Source organism: Thermobia domestica, chromosome 15 (assembly GCF_964235325.1).
Source record: "Thermobia domestica chromosome 15, izTheDome1.hap1.1, whole genome shotgun sequence".
NCBI classification, from domain to species: Eukaryota; Metazoa; Arthropoda; class Insecta; order Zygentoma; family Lepismatidae; genus Thermobia; species Thermobia domestica.
In genome coordinates this window covers 14,037,760-14,057,664 of record NC_137468.1, presented here as the reverse complement: position 1 = coordinate 14,057,664, position 19,905 = coordinate 14,037,760, and the positions used below count along the sequence as shown (strand labels likewise).

The window sequence follows — 19,905 nt, the reverse complement described above, 5'->3', positions numbered from 1 at the left end:
TCATACGTTTGCTGACAATATTTTAAAATAAAATGCTATACTGATTGGCGTTTAAAGAGAATTTATCTTATTTTCTAATGTGTAGCGGCGGATCTAGAACGGGCCGGCTGGCCTAGGCTCCCAGCCAGGGGCGCCCAAAGAAGATTTTCTAGAGGGGGCCCATCTCCATGGTTGTTTTATTACGTCTGGTATTTCTGGTGTTTAATATACATTGTTTGCTATATTACGTATACATTTTCATGAGCCAGAGGGGAGCCCGGGCCCCACTCTGCCCCCACCTTCGGGTGACCATGGCCCCAGCTCTTTAGTGACAAAAATTATTTAAGCTATTATTTTTATATTTTTTGAGTTATAGTAATCTCATGTATTATAATCTGGCTTCTGGTTGCGCCCCCAGTTTTTACCTTCTAGATCCGACACTGGTGTAAACATTATTTTGGATCGGATTAACACATACCCACCTCTTCCTCTACGTAATGATTTCCCAACCTGTGGTACGCGAGCAGCTGTTATGTGGCACGTACAACTAATGCTGGTAGGCCAGTGAAAAAGGTTGAAAACCCTTGTCCTAGGCTATAGTTCCGGAACCGCGCCCGAAAACGTAAGGTATTTCAACAGGTGTATTAAAAAAGTAATGAGGTTAGCAACGCTGCTGCCTCCTCCTTCATACGGCAGTTATATTAGCCCTTGCCGTTGACTCAGTACAAGTTTGAACTTGCTCCAATTTCTACATGATTGTTGAGAGCGTCTGACGTCAAGTTGTGTTTGCGAAGTGCGTTGCGAAGATGGACCGGCAAAAGTTTGAGTAACGTTATACTATCAAATTTTGCGTACAACTTGGCGAATCCGCTATTTGTGACTTATCAGAAGTTACAAAGGGTTTATCGAGGAAGTGTTCAGATGGCACAAATCATTTTAAGTAGGCCGAGAACACGTGGAAGATGAATCAGCAATAATTAGTAAATTCAAAATCAAGTTGATGCTAATTTGTTTTTCGGTTAGTCGATAGATCGTCCACAAAGAATTTGTGCCACTATAGTAAATTGATGATCAAACTTTTTATCGGGAATATCTTGAAAGGCTCAGGAAAAAGGTGGTCCGTGTACAACCAGGCATTGCCCACACTTGGGTGCTACACCACGACAACGCACTGTCACACAACAGTCTCTAACAATTAATTTGTGGTAGTTATACTAACGATATTAGTGTTACCACGCAGTGCTTTTCATGTATTTTCTTTAAAGCAATATTGGACAAATAGAACAGTGTAAAAATTCAGTATGTAACGTCAAAATTGTATACATCTCAGAATCGTATACGTTCAAACAATAGTTTGATGATACCTTTCCGAACAAAATATGATCGTGTCTAATGTACCTAATGTAATTTTTAATCCAGTGTCTGATTTAAAATATGATCGTATCTTATGTAATCTTATGTAATTTGTACCACACTGTCCCACTTGAAAAATTGTTTTCATTTTACAATAATGTTCTTTTTCGTGGAAATAATATATAAACGTTTCGTGGCTTGGCTTTAGTACCAGTTATACTAAAATATATTTAACTGCAAAATATCGATATTTCTCTTTTCAGATTAATAAATAACTATACGGATGGCGATTTCCGAAATTCCTAATTATACTTCTGTTTAGAATTAATTCCATAATTTAGAGATTGGACAATGTATGCATAACATTTACACAAGAAAGAAAGAACTGGAAATTTTTCAACTAATTTTTATTACTAAAAATACAATTAATTCTGTTTGCATGTAGTTCCCTAGTTGGGAAGCAAATACCGATAAATGTGTTCATATTAGATTAGAGTTAGCAGAACTGTAGATACTGTTTCTCAGATAGATAAGATTTTCACCTTATTGCGCAATCTGAAGTCAGGTGCGTTGTATTCTCTTTAACGCTAGTAATGCTGAGCTTTGTTTGATAAGTGTAGTTAGACATTGAGCGTATGTCATTGCTTTTTCACAGTTCTAAACGAATAATCTACATAAAAAGGGGTAACAGTGGCTTCCGCAGAAATTTATTTTGAAGACTGAGATTCATCCTCCATATTTCATTATCACCCATAATTTTAATTAACGTTTACTACAAATTAATAACAAAACTCAGTGATGTGTAGGTGACTGGCACTAGGTCTATACCTAAAGATATAAAACATTTGTCGACGGTCAGAAAGAAAGAAGAAAGAAAGAAATTTATTCCTTGCAAAATTAAAAGTGTAAAGTGAAGTGAAGTGAAGTAAATTAAACTGAAATCATTATGAATCGCAGAGACAAGTGTGAATACTTAGCAAAATATGATTATCCTTTTTGTGAAGAAGTTTCAAAATATGTAATATGGACTAAAATAGGTCATGGGACTTTTGGAGAAGTTTTTAAAGCCCAAGAAAAAGAAACCAAGAAAATAGTTGCACTCAAGAAGATTTTAATGGAAAACGAGAAAGAAGGATTTCCCATCACTGCCCTCAGGGAAATTCGCATACTACAAGCGTTAAAGCATGAGAACGTTGTGAATCTTTTAGAAATTTGTAGGTCAAAACCAATAGAAACTGTTGGACTTCGATCAACATTTTACTTGGTTCTCGAATTTTGTGAACACGATTTGGCTGGGTTGTTGTCAAACTCCAACGTTAGATTCTCCCTGGGAGAGATCAAAAAGGTGATGCAGCAATTACTTAATGGATTATTTTATATTCATAATAACAAAATCTTGCACAGAGATTTAAAAACTTCTAATATTCTTATTACCAAGAAAGGTGTATTAAAGCTTGCAGATTTTGGACTTGCAAGAGCATTCAGTAACAAACCTTCTGAACAAGCAAACAGATATACAAATAGAGTTGTTACGTTGTGGTATCGTGCTCCGGAACTACTTTTAGGTGAAAGAAATTACGGGCCTCCTATTGATATTTGGGGTGCTGGGTGCATTATGGCAGAAATGTGGACACGAACCCCGATACTTCAGGGACAAACTGAGCAGCAACAGCTAATCTTGATTTCACAGTTTTGTGGTTCTATAAACGAGGAAGTGTGGCCAGGGGTGAAACATCTTGATTTCTATAACAAAGTCGAACTTCCCAAAGGACAAAAGCGTAAAATTCGAGCCAGACTTCAACCTTTCGTGAAGGATTCTTTGGCCCTCGACTTACTAGATGGCTTTTTGACTTTGGATCCAAGTAGACGAATTGACAGCGATAATGCGTTAAACCACGATTTCTTCTGGACCGATCCAATGCCCACTGACCTAGGTTGTATGTTATCTCAGCATTCGCACAGCATGTTTCAATATCTAGCACCTCCTCGTAAATCTGGAGAAATGCGTGTTGTGTCTCAAATCGATCAACCAAGAGCATCGACATCTTTTATGGAGGACAGTTACCAAGATCGAGTTTTCTAAGTATTTTAATATCTAAGTAGTATTATGATTGGATTGTTTTAAAATATAATATAGTGTACTTAATTTTAATCTATGGATTTGATGTACATTTCTTTTCAAACTTATTGTAAACTTTTTGTTTAAATGTAAATGAATTGTTCGATTGTTTCCTAACTTAGATCATTTTTATAGTCATGTGATGAGTTATTCCTAGAATATAACGTATATTTAGTTCGAAAGCACTTATTTTTAGATGAGGATAAGTTTATCAAAGAGAGAAAATTGAACTTCGGAGCAATTATAGTTAATGAGTCAATGTTTCCATTTACTGCTCCGATTACAAGTGATTTTAGTACATGAAGAATCATATAAACAAATCACAGGAATCGGAGCAGTGAATAAGGAGAACATTATCCAACAGAGAATTAACTACTAACTGATACATTTACGAACTATACATATCCTCCAGAACGTACCTAGATTCATTTTTGAAATATTTTATATGGAACATAAGGTAAGAGTATACTTTCAGCAGAACAAGAGATTTTGTCACAGGATGTGGTTAGGTTAGATTCAGGTGAATCGATTTCTATGAATGTTCTGCTCAAAGTGCACTTTTGCCGAAAATAAAAGTAAACTAACCCAAACCTAACCATAACTATAATATTCAAAACAAATATTCTGGAAGTCATTTTAATGTCTTTTTAGGTAGACCTGTATTTTAATGAACTTTACGATTGAAATAAACTAATGTACTCCAGTGAGAACAAAGCTACAATAACTCATGGTAATTAAAAATACAAATCAATATATATTATTAACTAAAAATTCAAAATTCAGGATCAATTTATAATAATTATTTTTGTTAATAGCTATCAACATGGTGGCAGAAATACAACAGTGTATTCGTTGACAACAATACAAGAATGTATGAATTGAATATCATATTTCACGAATAAATGTAATTCTTATCTCCACGTTAAGTATTTTCATTATGTCAACACTTATTTCTGATAATAATATCCTTCATATAAAATTAATTTAAGAGACAACTTTAAGCCTACACATTTAGTTATAATTATCTGTTTCACATGTTGCCATAGAAATAGGAATAAAAATTACTGACAATGTTTAGTTGAAAAGTGACAGCTTTTTTTTTTTTTTTTTTTTTTTTTTTTGAAAAGATGTTACAATTTTACTAATTTGTGTTAATATTAGATTAGATTACCGCTTATGGTACATGTATATACTCTCTACAGCACTTCGAATTTCTACAAAAGGTACTCGGATTGCATTCTTAAATGAGACACAAATCAACTACGCTTCCCTTACTTAAAACGCATTTCTCCTGTGAATCTTCTATATTCTAACTAGCCAACATGTTTTACCATCATCTGAACATAGCCCAAAATTACAATTAAAAATTAGCAAAGAACAAATCATTTTGCTGTGTCTACACAGATTAGGAACAAATGAACTGAATAACGAATTACAGTAGACTCCCGAATATCCGGACTAATGAGGCTGAAGTGGAGGCCGGATAACAAAAAAGCCGGATAGGCAGGAGTTCCATGAACTCATTTCTTTGCCCCACCAATACCAGGAGACAAAGTTTTAATACCAAAACTCACTGTTATAATGCAGTACGTATTTTCTCACTTTTTATTTGGCTCTGTGCTGGTAGTTTATAAACGTTTATGTACTGCATTGCACGTTTCAAGAATTTATTAGAAAAAAGTAAGTTAAAGAATTCGCACAATATATGTAAACTGTATTTTAATATAAATTCTGTAATGCCTAACAAACTCAGGACACGTAAGCCTAAATCGTTGGCCTAATTCTTAAGAAAATTGACTCAAAATAGGCCGGATAGTTGCGAGCTGGATACTCGGGAGTTTAACCGAAGCTTTCCGAAACCAAATACTAACTATAAATTGAATGAATAGAAAGGTATGCCAGAAATTATAATATAACCGAAAACTTTTCATCGGATAATTCATTTATAAAGAATATGGTTTAGATACGTATTAAATTGTTTCTTCAGGTATCAGAAATATCTATTACGTGACAAAAAAAAAGGCGAAAACAAGATGTAAATGTCCGTGATGGATCACGAAATAATAAGTAATATTTATTACATCATATGTTCAAAATTTATTTCTACTAATATTCTCATAACAACCTTTTACAAATCGTTTGCACTGGTAGACATGTTATTACTAGAGAGCGGATTTTAAGGTGCAGCATCTTTTCTAAAAATGAAGTTGTTATAACAACCAAAGTTCAAAATATGTATTTCCGTGCATAAAATAAACTGAAATGAACACACTTTGTTGCACCCTTTTTGCTAGATTAACAAAATTTCCCCTTTTTTCACTTCTTTTTATCCTTCAGCACCTTTATTATCCCTTTTCTTTCTTTTTTTAAAAATATTTGGACAGAACAATATGTTTTATTTTCAATCTAGTTTACACATAACATTCCATAAATTTAGACGCAATCTTGACGGATTTGCTAGGAATAAATCTGAACTGAATTTGTGAAATAATCGTGACATAGAAACCTTTGCAATGCAAACTGAACTTCCTGCCCATGTGCTTACAAGATATGAAACGCTGGTTTCCGTTTGTGTCGAGCGAAGTTTCTTCACACACAAGGATCTCTTGAGCCCCAAGCGACAGAAACTAATATCCAAAAACATAGAAATGTTGTGCATAATCAAGTATATTCAGTTTCTGAAGACCCAGTAGTATGGTAACGGTTTCTCAAGCCACAATATTGCTAAACTAAAGTTTTCTTTTTAAAAATACCGAGTTTGTTTTAACCACAATTTTATTACAAGAATGTTGAATGTTGTACAAGTTTGGGCTTAAATAAAACAAATTTTGCAATTTATGTCAAATATTTAAAGCCAAGATTTTAACAATATTTGTTGGTGTAATGAATAGGGAATGTTCATGTAACTGTAAACTATAGCACTTAATAATGCTATCCTATTAGCAACTTTTTTTTGCACCTTCTTGAATGATTTTTCAGCCTCTTTTATTCTCTTTTTCCTATCACATTTCTGCACCTTAAAATCCAGTCCCTAGTTACTACTGTACCCATGTAGTACAGGTGAGGTAAGATGGGATAGTACAAGCTTGTTTAAATATTGCCATAAAATTGCATTCTAATATTGTATACAAATTTTCATATTAAGTTCTATTCAAAATGGGGATCTATGGCAGTGGTTCTCAACCGATATGTGGCGACACACTGGTGTGTCACGCAGTCTGCTGAAGTATTGTAGAATTTAAAAATCGTTAAGAATTCCATAATAATTAGTTAAAATCAAGACATACTGTACCAGTCAATTCTAGTAAGAATGCTCTGTGCTATATAGAGTCATTATAAAAACTACGGTAATTAGTTTCACTATTATAATAGATATTATTATTATTATTATTATTATTATTATTATTATTATTATTATTATTATTATTATTATTATTATTATTATAAAATATCAAACAGGTGTGTGCTGATGTCCTGAACGTTCAGAAAAGTGTCGTTAGTCAAAAAAGATTGAGAACCACTGATCTATGGACACTACAATGCGGCACGACTCGCTCGAGAGAGTAATGCTCCCGGAAGTACGTTTTTTTCGCGCGCTACTATAGCCAGCTGTTTTACGCGCTATCCTAGTGAGTTGTTTTAAGTTGGTCACAAAATTTATATCATGGAGTACAAGGGTAACAAAACGAGCTCTATATCATGGAGTACAAGGGGAACAAAACGATCCTTATATCATGGAGTACAAGGGGAACAAAACAAGCCCTGCGGGGCTTCTAACCCGTTCTTACTACTACTACAACTTATCTGCACAAAAGTAAGTAAATCCCTTTTTTAGTATTATAACCGCTACCATGTTATAGAAGTATTTTTTGTGAACACTCTGTATATTTCGTAAAGACAGTGATTATTATTTTCGATTTGTACTTTATTCTGCGACGCATATAAGTTCTTTCTTCGGTGGGAATTGCTTCTTTCCCACACAATTGGACAAAGAAGTCTTTCATCGCTTTTTCATATATATATTTAAAACATTGCTTTTGGTGAGAAAATTTCAGTTAGTGACAAACCATTTCAGTGTTTCTCCCTGACTTATCATATGCACAGTATATATTCTATAGTTATTGGGAATTGAATTAAGTGTTTTCTTTAATCGCTTATGGAAATATTGCAGTAGTTTAGAGAAATACGGGCTGACCAGATGTTCCAGTGACCAAAGTGGCACCAATTGCGTTGCTTTGCAGTCCCTTATCTGTACTTTCTCACGCCCTAGTTATCGCAGTGTCTCGTCCATTGTAGGCAGTTGACTAAAATTAACATAAATTATTTTCCGTATTCTGTTTGCATGTGCACACAGGTGATTTAACTGAGTGATTTTTGGAATGAACTGCCAACACTCTTGAGTCGACCATTGCAGCCCGTACCTTGAGCTTTGGTGCTCAGGGAGTTTGACTCCGGTACTGTATGCAGCCACCACGCACGTTGCGTTGGGAATCAAGTATTAATTTGTGATAAGGGGCACAAGCTATTAGCCGGTGAAGGACGTTTTCTCACGGCTAGCCCCCAACTAGTGAAGTCCCAGGTCCGCAGACCTTGTGCGTACATGTCAGTTATATACGCGTCCTCCAACATCAGCATTCTACTTTGGAGGCTGAAGATTCATCTTTACGCTTCAGGATTGTTTGGCGCAGCAACTGGATTCATCGTGAGATTGTCCCAACAACTTTTCCCCAGTGCTAATCCCCAAGTGCGTCAATGGTGTGAGAGGCAATCGCAGTGAAATCTGAATTATAATCTCATATATATATATATATATATATATATATATATATATATATATATATATATATATATATATATAGTGCTACAGCGCATGAGAAAGGCAAAATGCGATTTTAGTGATGAAAATTATTATACATATTCTGTGTTCAGTGTTGTGTTCATTCCTCTTCGTTATTTTTTTTTATATAATAGTGTTCTAATAAATAAGTATAGTGTCATTTAATTCAGTGTGTTTTCGTTGTTTGTATGAGTGATGTTTGTGTGCATTATGATCTGGATGACCGTCTGATCGTCCGTGGGGTTTTCGAGACGAGACACCCGAACCTCTCGGCGCCTAATGCTCATCTCATCATTGAGACCGACGAGCGATTTGGGAACAATTTGTAACTCTTCTTGGAGAGGTCCTTCGTCCTGTCCAGATAAATTCCAGTCTCAGGACAATACTTATTGGTAGAACCACGAACCATGAACAGCGACCAGATTACACGGAGTGGTTACAAATAAATGTTCACCCAAACAGAGACCTCGAATTGAATTGGTTACAAATAAATGGCCGCTCGAACAGCGACTCGAATTCAATTCGTTACAGTATCATTTTCATATTATTTTAATTCAAAAAATGTTATAAAAATGTAAAAAAAAAACTTTCGTTGGGCTAGGTTTGAACTCACACCAAAAGAGATTTTTTTTTTACTATCATATCGTGTTAGCCACGAAGACCGACAGCAGCAATCGTTTGATTTCTGCTATTTGGATGCAATGTGGCAAGAAATGGATAACGCCAACCAATCAGAACTGTGTTTTTCGTTCCTACTTCCGGGAGCATTACTCTCCTGAGCTAGTCTTAATACGACTATGTTGCTATCAAGAGAATCGGGACATCACAGAATAATATTAAGACACATTGTATACAGTGATTGCACAGAGTATAAAGAAAACTTTAATGCTTTGAAAGTTTGCGTTTTATTACGATGCATGAGGTAATTTGTAGGGATTGATAATGGACTTTTAGTTTAACGTCCCACAATTATACTTTTTAGCCTAAGGAGAAAGATGATTAATGCGAGTGAAGGATTGCAAAATTAAAATTTTTGTGCTCTTCCACTGGGAATCGGATACGGGACCATGTGCACCAGTAGCGGCTCGATACCATAATCTGAGGTAGTTCTGCACAATTTATTTTTTGTACATAGGTATATTAAATTTCCCGTGTGCAGTAATTAATTATAAAATAGTACACCAACCAGCATAATTTTTTAGCACTCTAATCGTTATAAATGGTAATTATAATTGAAATTAACAAATGTATATACACAACTTCACTGTATCATGCAACCAAAACACTATTGTTTTGATTATGGGTGTCAATACGTATTCAGGATTTTATTTGGGGAGGAGCTATACATAGCATATGAATAAGCACTTAATTTTTCTTTTTGGATGCCTATAAGTTTAATGAATTTCGGGGGAGCTTCAGCCCGATAGCTGCCTCCTAAATACGCCACTGTTGCGTACAACAAAATACCATATCCATATCGTACGAAACATATTGTTTTCAGATACCATAAAAGTTTTAGATTCACGTAATGTATACAGGCAGAAATTTTATTAATACTACTGAATTATAGATATCTTATTTTATCGTTTGTAAATGAAGTCCATCCAGTGTGCCTTCTGTTGTACAAAATGCTCTATTATCCTATCATTAAAGTTCGGCATGGTGGATATGAAAATCACGCTCGATTGATAAGGACGCCAAAGCATTTTCTTTCCTGGCATATTGTACTTCTCAAACATGGTTTAACCATTTTTAAATTAGATAACTAAGGTTCTGCTTCAGCTATTGTTATTGGGGTAGTTAGAAGAATTTCCACGCTCTAGTAGCGCCCACTCAAGTGCCTTGGGTACCCTAACTTTGCGGAAATTGTCTGATTTTGCTTGCTCTGCTCTCAATACTTCCCAGTAAATCAAGTAAACCAATAAATCAATCAGATAATTCATTTGAGCAAATCTACGCAGTAGAAACAGAGGGTTATGAATTTAAGCATTTGTATCATTACTTTAGGTTCCAACAGCTTAGAGTTCGGATAGCACCCGCTCAAGTGCACTCGGCACCCTAACCTTGTGTAGTGAACACAACATACGAACAAACGAAACATATTGGTACCACGGTATTGGTGATAAGTTGAGAAACACATGTGCTACACAACGCCACTGTTTCCTGCGCATGTACCCCGACATCAATATGGGATATGATCACCATGCACACGTACACAGGGCGCACAACGGGTTGGCATACTCTGGATCAGGTGGTCGAGCAGCTGCTGGGGTATAGCCTCCCATTCTTGCATCAGTGCCTGTCGGAGTTCCTGAAGTGTCCTAGGGGTTTGAAGACGTGCAGCGATACGTCGACCGAGAGCATCCCAGACATTCTCGATGGGGTTTAGGTCTGGAGAACAGGCAGGCCACTCTATTCGCCTGATATCTTCTGTTTCGCGGTACTCCTCCATGATGGCATCTCGGTGGGGCCGTGCGTTATCATCCATCAGGAGGAAGGTGGGACCGACTGCACCCCTGAAAAGGCGAATATACTGATGCAAAATGACGTCTTGATACACCTGACCTATTACAGTTCCTCTGTCAAAGCCATGCACGGGTGTACGTGAACCAATCATAATCCCACCCCACACCATCAAACCACTACCTCCATACAGGTCCCTTTCAAGGACACTAAGGGGTTGGTATCTGGTTCCTGGCTCACGCCAGATGATAACCCGGCGAGAATCACTGTTCAGACTATACCTGGACTCGTCCGTGAACATAACCTGGGACCACTGTTCCATTGACCATGTACTGTGTTCTTGACACCAGGCTTTACGGGCTCTCCTGTGAACAGGGGTCAGTGGAATGCATCTTGCAGGTCTCCGGGCGAATAAACCATGTCTGTTCAGTCGTCTGTAGACTGTGTATCGGGAGACAGCTGTTCCAATGGCTGCGGCAAGGTCCCGAGCAAGGCTATCTGCTGTACTCCGTGACCATCTGCGGGCACTGATGGTGAGATACCGGTCTTCTTGTGGTGTTGTACACTGTGGACGTCCCGTACCGTAGCGCCTGGACACGTTTCCTGTCTGCTGGAATTGTTGCCATAATCTTGAGATCACACTTTGTGGTACACGGAGGGCTCGTGCTACGACTTGCTGTGTACGACCAGCCTCCAGTCGCCCTATTATTCTACCTTTCATAACGTCATCAATATGTGTTGAAAATGGCTGTGTGTTCTTTGAGCCATTTTCAACACACAGCCACCATTAGCACGTCTGACAACATCTTCACACTTACACGCTGCACCGTACTCTGACATGCACCAACACACCTGTGCGTATTTGGACTGCTGCCAGCGCCACCGTGCGACGACCGCACCGCATGCACCGCACCGAATGGTCAAATGCACCGGATGGTCATACCCCGAGGTGATTTCCAACCGAAAACCGCCCACCAGAGCGTTGTTTCACCATGTATCCGCATTATCCTTAATTTATTAGCACGAGTATATATATATATATATGCTTTAGGGTGCAACAGCTAAGAGTTCGGATAGCGGGCCCGCTCAAGTTTCTTTGGCACCCTAACTTTGTGGAAATTATCTGACAGCTTGGTCAGCTCTCCACACTTCCAAGTAAATCACGAAAGAAATTTATTTATGCAAGGAAATCTACGAAGAAGAAACAGAAGTTTAGTAGTGGAATTCGAACATCTAAGGCCTTAGATGACGAAACCTATGCGTATAGCGTCTCCTTAGCTTAAACTATACTTAGAGCAAATTGAAAGTCGTTAATAGAATGTACCGTATTTTATAATGTAAATTCTGTGTATAATGTACATGCAAGTTTTTGAGCTCAAACATTACTTTTTTTGGTAATACTTTGATAATGCTTTCTTTGTTGGCATATAATGATTTTTTTCTTCCTTCTGATGATACTGTCAGTAGAAGAAGACCCAAACTGTTCTTTGGAAATACGAAAAGCATTCGTATTTCAATCGTATTCCAAATGATTTTCAACACATTTTGTAAAATATTATCTATAACATAGTAGTTTGCAAGTTCTCGCGTAAAGTTTATGAACAGAAATTACACACAGTTCCCTCAATATTATTTAACGAAGACGACGACACCTGTAACAACAAACATTGTTATTCTACGGTTAATAATACGTTACGATTCGTTTATTTCCGTAAAACTTCGATTGAGGTTATGAAAACTTTCAATACATAAACACACAGTATGAGAAATAAAAATTTAGACAGAAGTAGTACCACCCGCATATAATTCACGTCTTTACTTTTCTCTTTTTAAAAATACTGAAAAAAGATAGCATTATCCACGGCAAAACACAGTAAATTTGTATATATTAATTTATGCTTAAAATACACCATATTTACAGTCATCTGGGAATAGTTTACTTTCCGGGGGCCGGACATTTCCCAAGGATGTTATAAAGAGAGGATCTGCCCATATTTATCTTCATCCTATTAAATCGATGAAGCCAAAAAACAGTCGAGCATAGGTACGTCTGATTGGCTACACTCTTTTCCGCCATCGTCTGATTGGCTACTTTCGTTTCCGCCATGATTGTTGCCTCAAAACTTTGCGATCCAATTGGACGGAGTTTGCAGAGTAGGGGTGGCGAAACTGTGACGTATGGCTTCAAGATTTTGTTGTAAGGACAAATCCTCTATTTTATAAGATCCTTGACATTTCCCATATTTCTATATAGATAATATACACATCAATCAATTGAAGGTGGCACTAATCCTGACCACTTCCGGAAAATCACTTCCGGTTTAGAGGCACACATTACTTTCTGAGACCCAGGCAGTTATAATACTTCTATATAGATGATGCACAACATTCGACTCAAGACGAAGAAAGAAATCGATTGAAATCTATTTTGACCTTTTCCGTAAAGTCACTTCCGGTTTAGAGCCACTATTTAAATTACGATGCCTGAACATTTCGGTTGACTCTTTACACTATGTTCAAGGTGTTAAAGCGAATCGAGTAATAAGAAACCTGACCATTTCCCGAAAGTCATTTCCTGTTTAGAGTTACAATTTACTTTCCTTTACCTAAATATTTGTAGTCACTCATTATATATAGACTAATGGGAGCATTAGTCAACTCAGGATAAGAAAAGAAACAGATTGATACTAATTTTGAATGTTTTCAGAAAGTCACTTTCGGTTTAGAGTTTCAATTTACTTTCCGGGCCCCGGACATTTCTAGTAGTCCTTTCGATAAAATGCGCACATCAATCGAAAAGACCCTAACACCACCTTTGCTCATTTCTGGGAAGTCACTTCTGGTTTACGAGTCACAATTTACTTTTTGGGAATGGAAATTTCTATTGATCCTGTATATACAAGTTATAGCTTATAGCTATCAATCAATTTAGGCTGACGAAAGAGATCGGTTGATGCCAATCTTGACGATTTCCGGAAACTCTTTCTGCTTTCGAGTCAGAATTTACTTTCCAGTGCCGGGACAATACCAGTTACTCTGCATATACAATACGTTCATTAATGTATTCAGGGTGACGAAGAGAATTGATTGAACATAAACCTAATGATACAGGGAAAGTAACTCTCAGTTTAGAGTCTCAATTTACTATACGTGGCTAAGGCATTTATATTGACAGTGAATATACAATATGAACATAATCGTTTGAGAATCACCAAGAAATCCATTGATACCGATCCTAATCATTTTGTCAGAGTTACTTCCGGTTTAGGGCCACAATTTACTCTCCGGAACCTGGAAATTTCTATTGACCCTATGTACACAATATATACATCAGTCGATTTAGGGTGACGAAAGAAATAGATTGATATCAATATTAACTACTTCCGAGAGGTCACTTCCGGTTTAGACTCACAAATTACTTTCCGTAGCCCGGGCATTTACAGTAGCTCTACATAGGCGATATGCATATTAATCGATTTAGGGCAAAGGAAAAATCGATTTGATGCCTATTGAGATCATTTCCTGTTTAGAGTCACAATTTATTTCCGGTGCAAAACATTTTTAGTGACCGCCTATATGCAACATAGACCTCAATGAGTTCAGGACAGTGAGCGAATACGATTTATAATAATATTGGACACTTCCGGGAACAGATCGGTAGCCAGCCCAAAAATGTAGGGGGCCCGGTAGAAGTTAGGGGGAGGCTCGATCCAACTATATTGTAGTTCACCATATTATAGTTCATTTGCAAGCCTACAGTGAAAATTTTAGGGGGGCCGGCCCCCTACACCCCACAGGATACAGGCCTGTAGGGAAGGTTCTCTGTTATTACAGTTTTATTTGAACAATTGTTACCGTTCGTGAAATAATTATTTAAGTACTGTTTTCCTATTGCTTCATCATGTCTTCAAAGTTGCCAGTATTTTCGCTGCACTTTTGCTGTTTAACGTTTTCTGAAGTGTGCGTTTAAAAGGCAATTTTACGAATCTGACCAGAAACTTGCAATAAATACCTGAAACATTTATATGATTGGTGTAGAGGTTAGTCTTCACTAATCGTTGTAATCACTATGGCAACACTGAACTTTCTTGCGCTGCAATTGGCTTGATCAATGTTGCCAGACCTATCAGTTGGAAAAGCAGAAGACTCGAAGATAAAAAACAGGAGAAAACAGTAGACATATAAAGTGGCTGTATTTGAGTGCAAATCCAGAGCTAGCAAAACAAGCAGTCCAGAATTCATTATTACTTTCATTTCAAAATTAAACAATACATAGAAAGCATAAATTAGAATTTTAATTACTTCAAAATTACGTGTTTTCCAATGATTAGGTAATCTTTCGGAGGTAGAAAAACCCTAATGCCCACTTTATATTGATAATGTTTGATACACACATGTGTGTGAAGTAAGGCGTAGTGATAGAGCAAAGTGGGGTGGGAAATTGTCTTATCACGCACCTAAGGATAGTATAGCTATATGATACAGTCGCACGTGATCATGATATAAGACGATTTTTCGCTGACGATCGTGGGGAGGTGATCTAAACTACTCTTCCAATCCAAGTCCCAATCTAAACAACATGTACTCCTAAATCTTACAGTAAGTCATAAAGATCGCCAATCATCATGCATATAGAAGATGAAGTACCGTAACGTAGGGGATTAGAATAGACGATCAAAAATGCCATGAAAACTAATGGAGTTTTGGGTAGTTTATTCTTGTCCCGTACTTTGCAGTTGTATCCTTGCATTCATATTATATACAACAAAACTGTAACTAGGCCTATATGGTACACAGAGCATGAAAGAAAAAAAATAAAAATTCAATATTAATATTTCTTTAATTTCTCGAAGTAAGGAAATATCAGGAGATTATTCACTTTCCATTTTCTTTCGCAGTAGATCAGTAGAACGTACAAAAAGCAGGAGATCTCCTGCGAAATCAGTAGGTCTGGCAACACTGGGCTTGATTAATGCAATTCCTGAAGAGAAAGAGTCAAATTGAAAGTTATGCGATGTAGTATGTGTTCGAATAATTAAAAATGGGAGATTTCTGTAATTTTTAAAGGGAAGAAATTGTGACCGGCACGTTATTTGAGGCTCAGTGGGGCAATTGCTCTCTTTAATTTGAGATGTGCATGAAGAATTAAACAAATGGTAATACAATATTAATAAAGGAAATAGAACTAGGGTTTTCCCTTCCCTTCTCCAAACGCAGATCTACTTGCTGATTGCATCTTCCTCTTGTGAGCTAAAGTTTAAGTTAATGATTCTATTTCGTACAATTATTTTCAATATAACACTTACCAAAAACCTCAGAATAATATTTTAGTTAGGAAATGCAAAGCGAGAAACATTGCAAAAATATGCTATTATTGGTGGCTACTCTGATGGTTTATAGTTGAAGAAAACGATTGTGAACAGACGCAGACTAGTTAGGCTGTTGGAAGAGTATGAACAAGACAAATGTAAGCCGGAAGTCAGTGTGTACCAAATATGTTATTATTTTTGAAACATCAACTTTTTCTTCTCAACAACTTCAGACAAAACAAAGTTTCGAGCATACAAATACATTTATAATTTTTGTCTCATCAATTCCGAATGTGGAAATATTAGTTGAGTAAAGTTTGATATATTGCAGTACACTTGTCATATGGTGGGGGCTTCGATTGCATTTAATACAGTTTCATGCTCACTATTTCACAGCGATTAAATTCCAGAGACTGTCTTTTGACATGCTCAGATTTGACTTATCCACGCTTCTTCTCTCTCACATGGCGGCTTAACAGAAGTTGGAAAAACGGTTTCGTGTTACTGGAGAAATTCCGGAAAATCATGGTTGCCATCTTAATTTTGTGCATCCTGTTATCGAATTTAATGAGAAATTTAAATATTTTGATTTGGCGAAATGTTTTCTCCTGTGTAAAATTCTTATCTTTTCCCCAACCCTCAATGCATTCCTTATATTCGATTTTGAATACCAGAAATTAACACTCTATCAAATCACAGTGCTTTTATATTGTGTATGAGAAAGTATCTTAAGTATGACAAAGATTTGCTTCACAAGTTCGGCCGGTGACACAAACATGAGAATGTTAATTAATGATTCACTCAAGACTGGAAATAAAAGGGTTAATTGATGCAGAAGGAAATCAGGCCTAACTTACCCTAAACTAATCTACCTTAGTCGAACATAATCTATCATAACAATCTAAGCTACCCTACTGTATCCTACTATAACATACTTTATCCTAGCAATCATACCTTACTCTACCCTACTTTATCCTAGCAATCATACCTAACTCATACCTTACTCTACCCTAACTTAACCTACTCAGAATTAACCTACATTTTAAGCCATTAGCGTGTGCCACTCTACCTTCGGCATAGTAATGCTCAAGTAATATCACAATAACTGCAATACTACAATTATCTGCTTATTTTTACACAACACTTCATAATAACCGGTTAGCATCACAAATACAACTTGGTACGTACTATCCAATCACTAACAGAATAAATATCTTTTCAGTCCTTCAATTCTGTACAAACCTCATACAATAACTGTGTTTATTAACTATGAGGGGTGTAGGCATGGAGGGGCCTCAAGGGTTCCTACCCACTAAAACGGTAAAGGAAATATTATTAACATTCAAATTTAGGCTATCCTATATGGGTTTAAATTGAAAATAGTTTTTTTAAAAGGCATTACAGTGCACTTTTACAAAAAGTTTGGAGGTGACCTCGTGTACTTGGGGAGGACTTCCCTGACCCCCTTTCCCGATGTCGTCGAATCGAAATCCTGGCTACGTCCTTGTCAACCATCATAATGTTAACAACACAAATCGTTGTGTCCAACAAATATCTACTTTTTTTTAATAATCATTTTCCATTCACTTTAAAAAATTGGCATAATAACAATTTCTTTTACCTTACATTCCATATTTAAATCTAGGAGTACAGAATAACTCTGGTTGTTTTTTTTTATAAGATACTAGAAGGGGAGCACGTGGGAATTATCGCCCCGGGCGCTTACAACCCATGCGACGGCCATGGCTGCAATACACAGGAATATCGTGTTTGGCAATGAAAGCCTGAATAAAAACTTCGCGAACGTTTTCCTCGTGCTCAAATTCTCGTTCAATATTGAATGTACGGATGCGATTGAATGGTTTCCGCATGGGTGTTGCCAAGCTTTTGGGCAAAATTTGGTGCAATATCGTTGCTCAAGATTTTCTGCCATTTCACAAAAAAAAAAAAAAAAATCTGACGACCACTCACTACACGCCTTCACTCGCTGGCCAACTGCCAGCAACTAACGATTTTTGCGGATAGGAAAAATTCATGGCTGGGCATGAGTGTTCCCTTTACTCTACATGTACAGTAAAGAAAATCTACCGCGCTTCATTGGTTTACGCGAGAAAAAAATAAGGTTCGATATCTTTTGAACACATCTCGTATTCTTTTCCTCTTCTAACGATAACACACATACTAATAACAGTGACACGCATACTATTGCAGACGCTTATCATAGCCAATTACCACTGCACCACTGATTAACATAGAAGAAGACGTCAGGACTAGCTAAATAGAAAATGAAAAGACTGGAAGGAAGTTTTTAACGAATAAATCCAGAAGGTCTAACAGAACGAGAGAAGTTAAGCAGATCTTTGTAGGAAGTAGAAAAAGAAATCTTCCGGAGCAATATGCGATTGATAATAGCTGATGTGAAGAGTCAGGCAAAGATAGCGAGAACACGAGTGAATAAGTCGATCAACAACGAACGAAAGATCCGGCTTCCAAATTTTATTTAGTTAGCTTTACTCGACTACAGCAGACTCCAATGATAGGAGGATGCGAGAGAAGAGAAAGCTGTGAAGACTTTTGTCAGGAAAACGCTTCTCCGTGACTAGTTATTCCAGAGAAGTCGTGCGTCGAGTGTTATGTATCGTAAACCTGAACACAGAAAAGTGGTTCATATACAGCATTAATGTTAATTACCCGTTTCGCTTTAAGAAAAATTAATAATAGACTAGCATATATTACCCGCTTCGCTGGGTTGAAATAAATAAATGCACATCTTTATCTCGTGTATTTTATTGTGATTATTTTTTTTTTATTGTTTATTGCAGCAAGCACGTTTAAACAGTTTTTCGTTAATGTTTGGGAACGTTATGATGTAGTATCAATATTTTCTCTTAGTTGTAAATAAAGTGTGATTCTTGTTCTATTACTGCAGAAATAACTAAACTGATTTGATCACTTTACAATTTCTCTCCCCCTCCCCTTCCCCTACGTTGCATCGTCAAAGTGAATAGCCTATAGTAATCGCTGCCCCTGAACTCATGTATGTTGAAAATTTGATTGAGATCGGCTGTGTGGTTCAAGAGTGATGAAGTCACAAAGGCAGTCATTTTTATTTTTATTTTTCTACAAATATCTGCCTCCTCCCCTCCCCTACGTTGGCTCGTCAAAGTGAAACGATAAAATACACCCAAGGCCCACCTGACCCTCATATATGTTTAAAATTTGATAGAGATTGGTTGAGTGGTTCAAAAGTTATTAGGTTTTATTAGTTTTTATTTATACGTCCCCCTGCCCTAGGATCTACCGTTAAAGTGAAATTACAAAAATATTTCCAGATCACCTTATGTTTCTTGAAAATGTGAGTTTGGTCGGATAGTTCAAGACTTATTAAGTTACAAAAATAGTCACTAAAAGTCTTATATAAATTAATTTTTATTTATCTCCCCTCCTTCTCCACCCCTACGTTGCTCCGTCAAATTTAAATCATAAAGTAATCCCATGCCTGAACCTCGTCTATGTTGAAAATTTGATCAAGATCGGTCGCGTGGTTCAGAAGTTATTAAGTTTTATTTATTTTTACACCTCTCCCCCAACCTTCAGTTCTAACATCAAAGTGAATAGCCTAAAACCAGCCCAGCCTCGAACCTCATCCATGTTATAAATTTGATTGAGATAGGTCGGGTGGTTCAGGAGATTTAAAGTCACAAACATATGTAGTGATTTTCAATTCTATATATATAGATTGCGTTAGTCAGTCAGTTTTTACTATTACTGAAGTCCTCTCTGATATTGGTCATTTTCAACCATTTGGAGACCGCGGTGGTTCAGTGGTAGAGCGTTCACCTCTA

The 19,905-nt window shown here is 36.7% G+C and overlaps 1 pseudogene; it reads left to right on the top strand.

Annotated features, from left to right (window-relative positions):
* The first annotated feature begins 2,235 nt into the window (after positions 1-2,235).
* On the top strand, positions 2,236-4,371 carry LOC145672081 (cyclin-dependent kinase 9 pseudogene; annotated as a pseudogene).
* The last annotated feature ends 15,534 nt before the right edge of the window (positions 4,372-19,905 follow it).